Source organism: Pinus tabuliformis, chromosome 6 (genome assembly GCF_031772625.1).
Source record: "Pinus tabuliformis cultivar Carrire ecotype Pingquan chromosome 6, CPIR1, whole genome shotgun sequence".
Taxonomy (NCBI): Eukaryota; Viridiplantae; Streptophyta; class Pinopsida; order Pinales; family Pinaceae; genus Pinus; species Pinus tabuliformis.
In genome coordinates, this window is record NC_142292.1 from 929,683,228 (window position 1) to 929,696,243 (window position 13,016).

Genomic DNA, 13,016 nt, shown 5'->3' on the forward strand with positions numbered 1-13,016 from the left:
TTTCATCAAAACTGAACTAACCTGTGAGTGAGTTACCATCAAGGACAACACTTGTATCATAATGTCAACACTGCCATGATAGAAAACTATGGTTTTTCAAACCAGTTTTCTATTGACTAGAAGGAGATTGACTACTAAAAGTGAATGTCAAGCTATCTCTAATGCACAAATTAAATGCTTTCCTATGTTAAGGGAATGAAATTGATGAATAGAAAGTGCTATGAAAATGACATTAAATCACCTAGCTATGAATTAACACACATTAATTGCAAAAGAGACCTAATTTAGTTATCTACCATCTAGTTATCTGGACTAAGTAGGCATGGAAATGATTCTAATATTTCTAAGACTGATGTATGCATGCATTAGCTAAATATTGCAGAAAGAGTTAAGAGCATGCCACTAACATTAAACATAACCGTTCCAAAACCTCAGTGTTGGTCGAGCACTCCAGCAAAAGCAATCATCATATTTGCATTGAAAACTCCTGTGTCGTGGCCAAAATTGATCATTATCACCATAGGAAATTTAGAGAAGCTATCGAAATAGGAAAGAACCCTAACAACCTTAACCATGACGAAGGTTGGAAAATTAGTGATAACTGGATTCCCACTCTAACCTCTAATTCCACCCTCTCCTAGTTTCTCCCCGCCCTCTTACTGCTAGGTTTGCTCTGTTAGATCTTCCCTTCAATGGACCATCCCTAAAACGTATTTATAATATTTTAATCTAAAATAAAGTAGGAACAATTTTTTTTTTAGATTTCTGCATTAAATTAAAAATAATTAAAAATTTAGAGCCTAAATAAACCAATTTATTTTAATTCTTAACTAAAACTTTTGTTTAATTCACTTATTATAAAATAATTTGCAAATTAATCAATAATAATCAACTATGATTCAACATTAAAACCTTATAACAATATTAATAATTTAATTCTCAATTTATTTCAACAAAATTAAAGATCAATAAAAAGTTATTTAATTTTATTTCAATTAGCAAAAACAATAGGTTCATAAAAGGTATATAGTAAATATTAATTATTCTAATTATTGAAACCTAGAATGACTTTATACTAAATTAATTAAGAAAATGTATTTCTTGAAATTAATAAAAATAAATATTAAATTGTATTCATCATATAACAACAAGTGCTGCATGCAGCCGGTAGTCCCTGTCGGGGTCTGCCACAACAACACAATACAAACGCTCTGTGCAACATGTTTAAACTTTCTGTTTCGCTAAAAACCTGCCTTCGTCGAACAAACTTGCTACCTTACCTGAAAGATCTTGCTGTGTGCATGGCGTTGAAAGATCTTGTTGTCTGCATCATGTGTGCATGGCGTTGAAAGATCTTGCTGTCTGCATCACACAATCGCATAATTAACTTAATCGAATTTCAAAGGAAATACAATTTTCATATTAATTTAATGCGTTCATAAAAGGCTATCACAAATGCATCTTATTCCAGAAGAGAGAAAACAATCGCATAATTCACTTGAATCTGTAATAAAACAATGCCCAGTGTGTTGGACAAGTTTAATTATTAAATACAAATTATATAAATATTATAAACAACGCCCAGTGTGTTGGACAAGTTTAATTATTAAATACAAATTATATAATTTAATATTTCAAAATGAACATGGGTGTACTCTTCAAATGAAATAGAAATAGTGATGAACTTTTATTTTTATGTAAGTGTAATTATGGCGAATTAAATATATATTTTTTTATTTTGGAAATTTTATATAATATTTGTGATATATAATTTTTTTGTTATTCTTTAATAAGTAGTTTTTATTTATGTAGACTGAATATTTTAAATCTTTATATTACAAATCTTAATAAATGTAGTTTAATAATCCAGTTATTCCATATATTGTTGTATCAATTTAATATGTTATAGAAATTGAATGTTTGGGGTATTGATCGTTTCATAAACTTAATCTTTTAAGCATTCATGTTTCAGATCTAAACCAACTTTGCTCATTCACATAATAGTCACGCTTTCTAGGATAAAACAACTTCAGTTGTTCTTTGGAGAATTTGGGAAGTATTGATTCTGTCCTTGGAAGAGAGCGCAGAGAAACTACAACTCTTTCCCGGGAGGTCTTTATTCAGAAACGCTGGAGACTGTGATGCAGAGAAGTTAAAAGAATTAGATATTATGTGTATGCTATAGGCTTAAATGAAGAGAGCGAAAGAAATCAATGCTGCCCTTTCTTTTTCAAGAGCTTTCAATAGACTTTTGGAATAAGTTACAAAATTAAAAAATCAATTCTGCATTATGAATATCAAATTCTTGTATTTTAGAATGAACAACGAATTCATTAACTTTTATTTCAGAATGAACAACGAAACTTAAAACTTAGACTTTTGGAATAAGTTACAAAATTAAAAAATCAATTCTGCATTATGAATATCAAATTCTTGTATTTTAGAATGAACAACGAATTCATTAACTTTTATTTCAGAATGAACAACGAAACTTGAATGAACAACGAAACTTTTAACTATATCATGTATTTCAGAAAGTTTAGTGTCAATGAAAAATTAAATATTGAAATACAGATTCAAATAAAAATCTGAGATCTTGAAATACCAATACCAAAAATTGAAAAATTGTATAGTTTAATTATGCATACAGACTTGAAATACCAATACCATAAAATAATTTGAAATGTAAAAATTGTATGGTTACATTACAAAATTTGAATAGTTACATTACACCCAAATAAAAATAAATATTGAATACAGATTAAAAACTGAAAATTGAAAATTTGAGAACTTGAAATAGGAAATTTTGAACTTCAAATACAGACTTGAAGAACCAATTAGATATAATTGAAAAGAAAAAATTGAAAAAAGATTTCAAAATCGAAATATTTGCGGAGGATGTTTTTAATATTTTTCAAAAGAAGAAAATTAAAGGGAGGATCATTGATATTGATGACTCAATGAAGAAAAGAGAAAAAAAATTGAAAAAAGATTTCAAAATTGAAATATTTGCGGAGGATGTTTTTAATATTTTTCAAGAGAAGAAAATTGAAGGGAGGATCATTGATATTGATGACTCAATGAAGAAAAAGTGAATAAGTTGACAATGTGGGAGAAAAATAAATAAGCATGGAGAATAATTCAATCATCATGTTAGCCTTTATGAAATTAATACATTGTAACATCAGCAGGCTTAAGGAAAAGAATACAACGAACAAATTTGTGTTAGCCTTTATGAAATTAATACATTGTAACATCATCAATAGGCAGAAGGAAAAGAAGACCACAAATATTTTACAAATTTGCATTAGAGAGAAAAGGAAGGGAACATTTATATTACAAAAATATTATCTAAATTTATTTATAACTATTGTAAAGAAAATTGAAAAGAAAAAATATTTATAACGATCAGTCAAAGATTTTGACTGGCAATAAGGATTTGAAATTCCAGGTCTCGTCTATTCCTTTCCTATATGCTCACTAATCTCGATAGTTTATGTTCACACGGTACATTTTTTTTATGTACAGCGAGAAGCAAACACTGCCCAAAAACCCAGCATCCACCTTTTGATGCTGTTCCGAGGTCTTAACGAGATTCATTCGTAACTCGTGTTACATAGGGATTTCGTTATGTTTTCATTTTCTGATTGTAATTAAGATATTTTAACAGGTTTCAATTTTTCTAATGAAAAGATTTACACTTTACTTGGCAGTGAATAATCAAGAAAGAGAGATACGCGAAGTTGGATACTAGATATTCTATTAGTCTAATTCCGCTTTTCTGCTTCAAAGCATATATTGTACTATTGTATTTGAGTTCATTAAGCGTGTAGTCAAAAAAAAGAGAGAACTTGCTTTGATGGTGACCATGAAAGGAAACAAAATGAATTTGGAATTTGGTCGCTTATTAGTCCTTTATTAAGTAAAGGGAACACATCCGGCTACCATATAAATGGTGGGAATTAAATGAAATGAGACGACTCTTCCAAACAGGAAAACTACAATTTCATAGCGGCTTAAGTTACTCCCTTGTTTATTTAGTTACGTAGACACAATATCTATATTTTCTGGTCGTTGTGCACTTAAAAGTTGTTTCCTGTTGCGAAATAGCTTGTCCACACACCATTAGCACATGGATTAGATTCGTCAGTCAGTATGGATTATCCCGTTTTAAGAAGAAATATATATAATTTACAGCAGCGAAGGTGGCAGACTAGATGTTGGATCAACATCAATAACAAATGACATCGTGAATAAATGAAAGAATGTGTTAGTCCACAGAATAATGACAGCAGCATCCTACATACAGCTACAGGAATTAATTACTAGAGTTTAATATTAAATAGCGTTCATCAATCGATAGAAAGACTTATGAGAACGGCGCTGAACATCGCAGCGGAGGGGAGGCTGGCGGACGTTGCAAGGTTCTGGAAGGTATGCGGCTCTCTCATCCGCCTCCTCCTCTTCTCTTCCACACGATTCACGGCGGCGGCGGTGCTGATTATGTGCAGCCTTAGAATCCATGAAGAGGTCCTCCATGGTTGAATCATACGATTGAGATTGATGGAGAACTTGTTGTATGGCTCGGCATCGGCATTGTGGAGACATTCTTTCCAATTCCTCGCAACATCTCTCCGATGGCTGCTCTCTCCGTCTTTGCAAATAGTCGCGGCACTGAGACAGTCGCCCCAGATCGTAGGACCGTTGTTGTTGCAAGCCCTCTCCATACATCATGCCTTCACGTGCATCAACATTTGGGGCGCCCCATTGAAGGAGGAAGAGAAGGGTTATGCCTAAGCTCACCCAGGGCGCCCCATTGAAGGAGGAAGAGAAGGGTTACGCCTAAGCTCACCCATTTAAGAGCCAGTCTCATAGTGATCAGAGGGGAGAAGACGCCCATTTCTTTTCTTTTTTTTTACCTTGAAGGATAGACAGTTATATGGAGTGACAGTGACAAGGTGGGAAGACAAAGTGGATCCTAATACTGTATTCATGGAGGTGTGGATCCTAATAGAAGTGCAGAACAAAACAACACGAAGAAGAGATCGAGAGTCGAGACGAACACATGTAGCGCATGCCTTATCTCACACTCCACATCCCAACTGAAGCCATAGAAAGATGGAACGCCTGCCTCCGTTTCCAATTGTTGCGTATTTCACCTGTATCAAAAGTTTGAAAACCCTCATGCGCATTTATTGAATGGTTGCAAACATTCTGGATTGGAAAAAAACTTTTAACCAAAGTTTGAAAAACCTCATGCTTGGAAACTTTGGATAAAGCTATTATACCGGATATCATTTTAACATCGGGGCACGTGAAGCGTGCAATAAGACCTCCAATTTGCAACTTTGGTTATAAATTTCTTACACCGATATTTGCAGAGATAAACTTTGGTTAAACTTTGATAGTGCACAAATTTTTTTGATCAAAGGACCGGTTAATGTATGGTCAACGATCGATCGATCGCTATTAGTCCCAGGCAAGGACTAATAATAGGTTAATAAACATGATAAATATTAATTATTCAAAAATAGATAGGTTTATTTTATTTTATCAACATTAATAAACATGAGAAATTCTATTATACCTAAACATGCTATTTAATTTTCTTTCAACTAAATTCATGCAAAAACATTAGGTTCATAAAAAGTATATATTAAACGTTAATTATTCTAATTATTGAAACTTAGAATGACTTTATATTAGATAAAAATTAATTAAATTTATTTCTTGAAATTAATAAAAATAAATATTAAATTGTATTCATCATATAACAATAATAGGTTAATAAACATGATAAATATTAATTATTCAATTAAATCCAAAAATAATTTTATACAACTTAATAAATAAGAATAATAAAAATCCATTTAACCCTAACATTATAAAAATAAAATAAAAATAATAGGTTAATTTTATCAATATTAATAAGCATGAGAAATTCTATTATACATTAAAAAAAAATAATAACAAATAACAAATATAAATAAATATCTAAAATTGTGCTAAAGCATTACCATTATTGTCGGCTGCCATTCATTCCCAACCCTACCCTCACCAGTATTTATCTTCACCTTTGAGTTCTGAGTTTTTCACTCATGGATCTATTCTGATGATGAACCACAGAGGAAGGTTTGAAACGTCTATTCCGAAAACATGAATGTGATGACTCCGGAAAATAACACACAAGAGTCTTCTAGTTTTTTAATTTAGAAATGCAAATGTTAAACTAATCAAGATGATCTTTTGCAAGGGATAAAGGTATGGGAAAACTGGTCAAAAATGGCACTAAGGGGTATGGAGGTCAAGTGGAAGGCCTATCCTAGGCTCTGATGATTATTTCTGCCCAAAACAATCTAAAACAGGCTACTACTGGGTTTCTGATAGTTGCTACAAGATTTCCTGTAGTTACCTGAAAGTTATAGGAAGGTAGGGAAGGTGAAAGGAAGTGCTGGGAAGGTGGATGATGATGGAATAAGGTATGGGGAAGGTGCACACTACCCAATGATCAGCCCAACTCTTTAGAATCATTAGATTCGCTCAAGGTGGTTGTCCACGGTGGGCTACAAAACAGAAATTTGAATTGATGGTTGGTAGGGTTTGGTGAGAGGTGGAGAAAACTTGGATGAGGTTGGTGGAATGATTTCTCCCTACATATCAACAAATCCTACAACAACACATATTCATTTCTTCATTTATGCACAACCTTATGTAAATGTGGAAAAGATTAGTTGAATTTAAGAAACTAATTTATTAATGGTTAGTGGATCAACTCTATCTAATGGAATGCTTTCTAATCTACAACAAACTTAAGAAACCAAAATGACAATTGCAAGTGCTTCTAAGGAATCATGAACAATGACTTAGTCAACAAGAAACCCTACGCTATGAAATTAGCAAACGATGACTCTATTTTTGGGACTGTGAGAGTGGGGTCTTCAAACCATGATCCCATGAGGGAGATGAGTATGAGGCCATTGTCACAAGATTTTCTGAAGTCTTTTCTTTCCCTACTGTAACATTGATCTACTTCTCCAACTAATGGAAGAAAAACTAACCAATCATTCAAATACTTGCAAATTAAATAAAACATAAATAATTTCAGTAGCTAATCTATGATTCTAATCTAAGGATACATGTACAAAAAGAAGAGGAACCTCTGCTGCTAGGGTTGGGCCCTAACCCAAGAGCTTTAGCCCTCTAAGTCAACTCAGTGTTGGATCAAAGAAACCCTTTTCATTATCACCAAAATGTCAAAAATAACATGAGAATAACAGTCACAATATCTTAAGCTCAAAATTGCCTCTTGGCTACAATAAAAAGTTGAATCCTAATGAGGCCCTAGGCCTTCTTATTTATACAACTGAAGCTACCAACAACTTCCTTAAAATTAGGGAGGCTTGGCTCCGAAACTTGATATTAATTTGTCTTGAACTATAACTAGCTTTGCTGCTAATGAACTTGGTGGGCTTGGCTGCTTGTCGCTCCGAGCTAATGAGATCTAGTGGAGGAATGTTTGAGTGATTGAGGAGTTAAGGAGGGAGACCCAATCTCCTAAAATCCCTCTTGCTTGTCTACTTTGAGTTCCTACACTTAAATTAGCAAAAACTACTCTAAACCCTACAATTAATGCACATTAGGCCACATGACATAACATCTCACCTTTACCCTTATCACTAGAAAAAATATAATAAAATATGTAAAGAAATGTGAGTAAAGTTGATTTTAATAAGCTGGAGAGTGGCATTAAGGCCCATATAATTTACCTATTGATGAGCCTCATCGCGATATGGGAGACAAACCAGTGAATGATATCCATGCACGGGAAGGCGTGGTACCTGCATGCAACCCTGTACAAGCTTGACTTGTGAATGTTGACCTATACTTATCGATCTTCCAGATATTCCTTAAAAGTGCTTGTGAATATGTCCTTTATTTATTGCCATGTGATCTTCATGTCCTTCTCTACGAACAAATGTGTGTCTGCATAGATGGGAAAGTTCATTAGAACCTATTCAACCACGTCTCTGGAGTTGCTCTCTACAGTGTCCTTTGATCCATCTCTCTTGGTAACCATGATGCATGTATTGCTGAGAAACTACTCAACGATTGACATACCTAGAGATAGAGCAGACACTCATGACAAGCAAATTTTAGTTTAAACAACACAATGCATTTTAAGGATCGAGCATGCAACAAACCCGGTGACTGTTAGGCAAGATTTCACAGTAGTGACTCTCAAGGTTGGGAGACTGTCAGCTAGAACTACGCATTGTGCAGTCTCAGCTACTAGTGAGACCTGTTGTTGACTGGAACGTTGCAGAGCATAGTCCAGCAGGGTTGACTGTAGATTGGAACTGCACAATGCACATTTCAGTCCAACATGACTACTAGTTGGGACTGTGCATTACGTAATCTCAGTGGGAAAGACTAGGCAATGTCTCCCAAAACTATGCAGAGCACAGCTGGAGGCCAGTGACAAGCAACCTTTGTGCAATTCTTAGAGCCAAGGTAGAGCCTTAAGTTCAGGAACGCGTAGAGAATGTCGAGCAAAGAAAGATCTGAGCCAAGGCAGCCCAGATATACCCAAGGGAAACTTGAAAATGAGTATATCTGAAAGCGTAAGTGAAGGATGGTGTAGACAGGACTGAATAATCATGCATGTAATAAAAACCAATGCACGAATCAGTCAAACGAATGAACAATGAAGTTGGTGGAGAGGGTCGCTGCAACAATGACTGTTAGTGAAAAAGAAATGTTATGCGTGCAGTGCTTAAGAAAGACAATGCAAAACTTAAAACAACCCTTATACAGGTTAAAACAAATTAAAAGTCAGTGGTCATTCAATAAAACATGCAAAACAATACTCACACAAGCCAAGGAAATAAAAGCGACTAAAAAAGCAGCAAAAGGACTTCAAAAGCAAAACTTACCCAAAAAGTTGTCTCAACTGTGTCGAAGGTTCCTAGATGCCTTGGGAATTCCATAGATCCAAGATCGAATGTTTAGAATGAGCTCTCAAGTGTCCATTAAAAATATTTTGTAGATCTAGGGTTTATGACATGCATGCCATAAATCTAGAAAAAACTGACACTTGGCGGTAAGTTTTTAAAATCAACTTGCATGTAACTCCCAGTGATAAAAATAGATCTCTATTTTTCAGGGATGCTTTTTTCTTTTTTCGGGCAAGACCGCCATGCATGTAAGGAAGAATTGTGCAGTTTTGGAGGGAATCAGACAACTTGTTGACACATGCATCAGACAACAACTAAAGGAGTGTTTTTGTGCAATTCCTAGATTGAGTGGCTCTAATTGCCTCTCATTCTTTGTGAAATATCGCAACTGAAGACAATATGTGAGCTAGGTCTGTGCAATTCTTGAGTCGAAGCCCAATGTCGAGATGTTCTATGCAATTTCTCTGAATAGGGCTATCTGTCAGAGTGCTCTATGCATTTCTGGAGAGAAAAGCTAACTGTCAAGTTGCTCTATGCAATTGCTAAGAGCAAAGCTAGTTTCCCTCAAGGATTGCGAAGTTTTCCAAGACAGCACAAGAACCGTATGTGAACCAAGTCATGGGGTCAGCTTGTGGTTGTTTAGAAAAGTGATTAAGTGAACACAAGCTACAAAATGAAAGATAAATTCAGATGAAAATGCAAGTGCCTTAGTAGTGCAAGACAAGCTGCTAAGATTTTTAGGAGGAAGGCTCCAAAACAAAGTGAATGAAAAATTTTGAAGGGTGGTTGTAGTTTCTACAACATTGGCAGCACACTGGTATAACTTCATCTCTCTGTGTGGACCTTGTTTCGTGTGAAGCGAGTCTAAATCCTCTGGAAGTCTAGTTCGAATCTTTGATTGTCATGGCTTCCTCACTAGCTTGAGTTAAAGATATAGTCCCCCCCATTCTCTTGATCGCTCAACACACATACCAAGCCAAGCCAACTGAATTGTTTCGATTGGGGAAGAGGGGTATATTGATGCACAAGTAATGTAGACTGTCAGAGATTTAGTTTCATCTCTGGCGTTTCTTCGTTGTCAACAGGCCTAGACAGTACCCTAATGGAGTCACACAAGAACACAAGCATCGTTGCACTGCTAGTGAGCCTGGTCAGTACCTCGGAGGATTTACTTGCATCACCTCTCTATGAGGGATGCCTTTCTCTTCTTTCTTCTTTATCTTATTTTCCATTTTCCATTTTTCATTTTCAGAAAACTGTGCATAGGCACTTATTTATTTCATAAGGCGGAAGAGGGATCCCAACTTATTGAGAGAAGGATATGTTTTCCCTTCAGAGAAGTATGTTATATATACCTCTAACATACTTGTTACGTTTTTCCCCCTCACGTTACTCTACTTGACTGAGATCACAAGGGTTAACCGAATATAGAAAAAAACTTATTAAAGTAGGCGGTACTAGTTAAAAGTGCAAGTGTTTTATTTTCACCAGGACTCACTCTGAATAGAACATATTTTCCATCAGGGTATGATCGACTGAAGACAATAGTCTCTTCATAAAGAGAGAGGACAACAGATAAATAATTATCGATATTTGTACAGGTCCTCTTGTACTTCACCCTACTTGACTCAAGAGCTAAACATGATTCATGTGAAGCTAATCCTACAAGTGCATAACAAGCAAAAAAACCAAACAAGCAAAGGACATAAATAAATGAAAGCAAAACGATTAAGCAAAGAAAAGCATGCAAGAAAAGAAAACAAGAAAGAAAACACTACTCCTACTCCTAAACTAAATAGTGCATGGGACTACTCACGTAAAGTGATATTCCCAATGCAGCCACTAGTGCATTGGTTGACCCATGTTGCTGAAGGCATGGTTGACAAGAAAGATATACAACGAAACCAACACATAAGAAAGATAAGATAGTAAAGACTAACACACTCAAAGTTTGAACATGTCCACATAAAAGAAAAGAGTAAAAGTGCAAGACAAACATTTTGCAGACGTACCATGCTATTGCAACACACTGTGTGCAAACTATGAGCATGTACACTCTTTTGACCGTGACAAACGAGAAAACATGAAAAATGAAGAAAACTTTCTCTTATAAGAGTGCTCATTGTGTATGATTCCTCCAATGCATGAGTGATGGGATCATGTGATTGTGGTGGAGGATGTGAAATCTGTAAACTAGATTAATCTACAATGCAAAAGGGAGAGTGATGAGGAGCCCAGGGTGTTTGAACATATTTTTGATTTGAAGCGCAACTGACCTCAAGAAAATGAGGATCTGACATAACCATCATATTGGGCTGAAGTTCCTCGACATATTGAGGGGTTTTGACTTCATCATCATGTTGATCATCAAAGACCGATGGATTAGAAAGATCAACAATGAGTGAGCTGAAATCATCATCGAATGAAGGAGTAAAGAGATCATGACAGCCATGATCAAAAAATTTGATATGTTCATCGACATCCTCATGATCTGACAAATCATATAGAGGGGTTGATGAGAAACAAGAATGTTCACCCTCTGAGTTTCTAGAAAGAAAAGATGATAAATTAGGTGGATTCAGAAAGAAATATGTGTCCTCTTTGCAATCAAATGACAAACTGACATCTGGTGTGTTTTGTGAATGATTGGAAGTAAACACGCCCAAGGATGGATTTTCACAAGACAAATTAGAAATGGCAGAATCACAAAAGATGTTAGGAAATAATGGATGAGATGCAGATAGAAGGAGGTCATCCTTCACTGTAGGTTCCTCTTTAGATTCCCACACATACTCATCATAAATGACAGCGTAGGTTGGCTTCTCAACACCAACTCCATCAACAACTTGATCCTTGTGAACAATAAATGTGGAGTCCGGAATGGGAGAACACAACACAATACAATCCGGAGGATCGACTGAATGAGAGGGTGGAGTTTGAGAAAGAGAATTCATGTGACAATCAATAGGCTTGCAAGCCAAATCTGTGCAGATATATAGGGCAGGTGGGTGGGAGGGTGATATAGTTCAACAGATGGATTCACAACTTCTCCCACCTTGCATTGCGGAGCTAGATCTATTTAATGAAAGGTAGACGGAGGGTCACATGTGACAACAACCTTGTTCGTCTTGGGTTTGGAAGCTCTAACACTGAGGTATGCTGGGAGGGGTTCAAATTACTCTAACATTTGAGGATTTTCAAATATGTGAAGAAGATACTGAAATCTTTCATTGAGAAATTTCTAATCAATTTCTTCTTCTGGGACTTGAAAATAAAGACTTTGGAATCGTTTCCAAAATTGAAAAAGGGATTCATCACGTGATTTCTGTAATTCCATAATTTTTTTATTAAGTGCTTTATGATAGAAAGCATGGGCCAAATCTCTAGCCATCTGATCATAAGAGTGGATGGAGGTTGTCGGAAATGTAACACACCACTGTAGTGCATGCCCTCAGAACGTGAATGTGAACAACGTGCAGGCAATGTGATCCTCATGGATTTCATTCCTTTCACAGAAGCCCATGGAGGCCACTCCATGACTAAGCAAAGTTGCTCCACCTTCCCCATGATACGTGTTACGTGACAAGTCATCAAGGAGATCCTCTAACACTTCAAAATCACGTCCATGAGACGGACATGTCAGAGGATTAACTATAATGTAAGTCAAGAAGAATGTGCAGAGATTCAAAACAAACTTTGAGGACTCAACTTGTCATATGGCCCTCCTTCTAGCATCGGAAATGTTGAAAATGCTAGACCCATCAACATGTCAATGGTTCTCCCCAGTAAGAAGTCCCAACTAGACCTCAGACAGTTTGGATTAGGAGTCCTAGAAATGGGTAGTAAAGAAATGCCTTGACTATAATAACGTGCAGAGATAAGTGTGATATCTTTGTCGAAAGCAAGTGTGTGACCTCGCAACGAGTCAAGTGAGATGCATGCGGGTTCTAATACATGAAGGGGAAAGGAAGTGTGTCCCTTAGAAGCGTGCAATAGTATGCAGCCTGAAACGAACACACGAGTTAAATGACATCACAAGCTGGAAAGCAGAATAGTCCACAA

The 13,016-nt window shown here is 35.7% G+C and overlaps 1 pseudogene; it reads right to left on the minus strand.

Annotated features, from left to right (window-relative positions):
• Nucleotides 1–4,338: 4,338 nt before the first annotated feature.
• LOC149261969 (2S seed storage-like protein pseudogene) lies at nucleotides 4,339–4,734 on the minus strand (annotated as a pseudogene).
• Nucleotides 4,735–13,016: the final 8,282 nt, after the last annotated feature.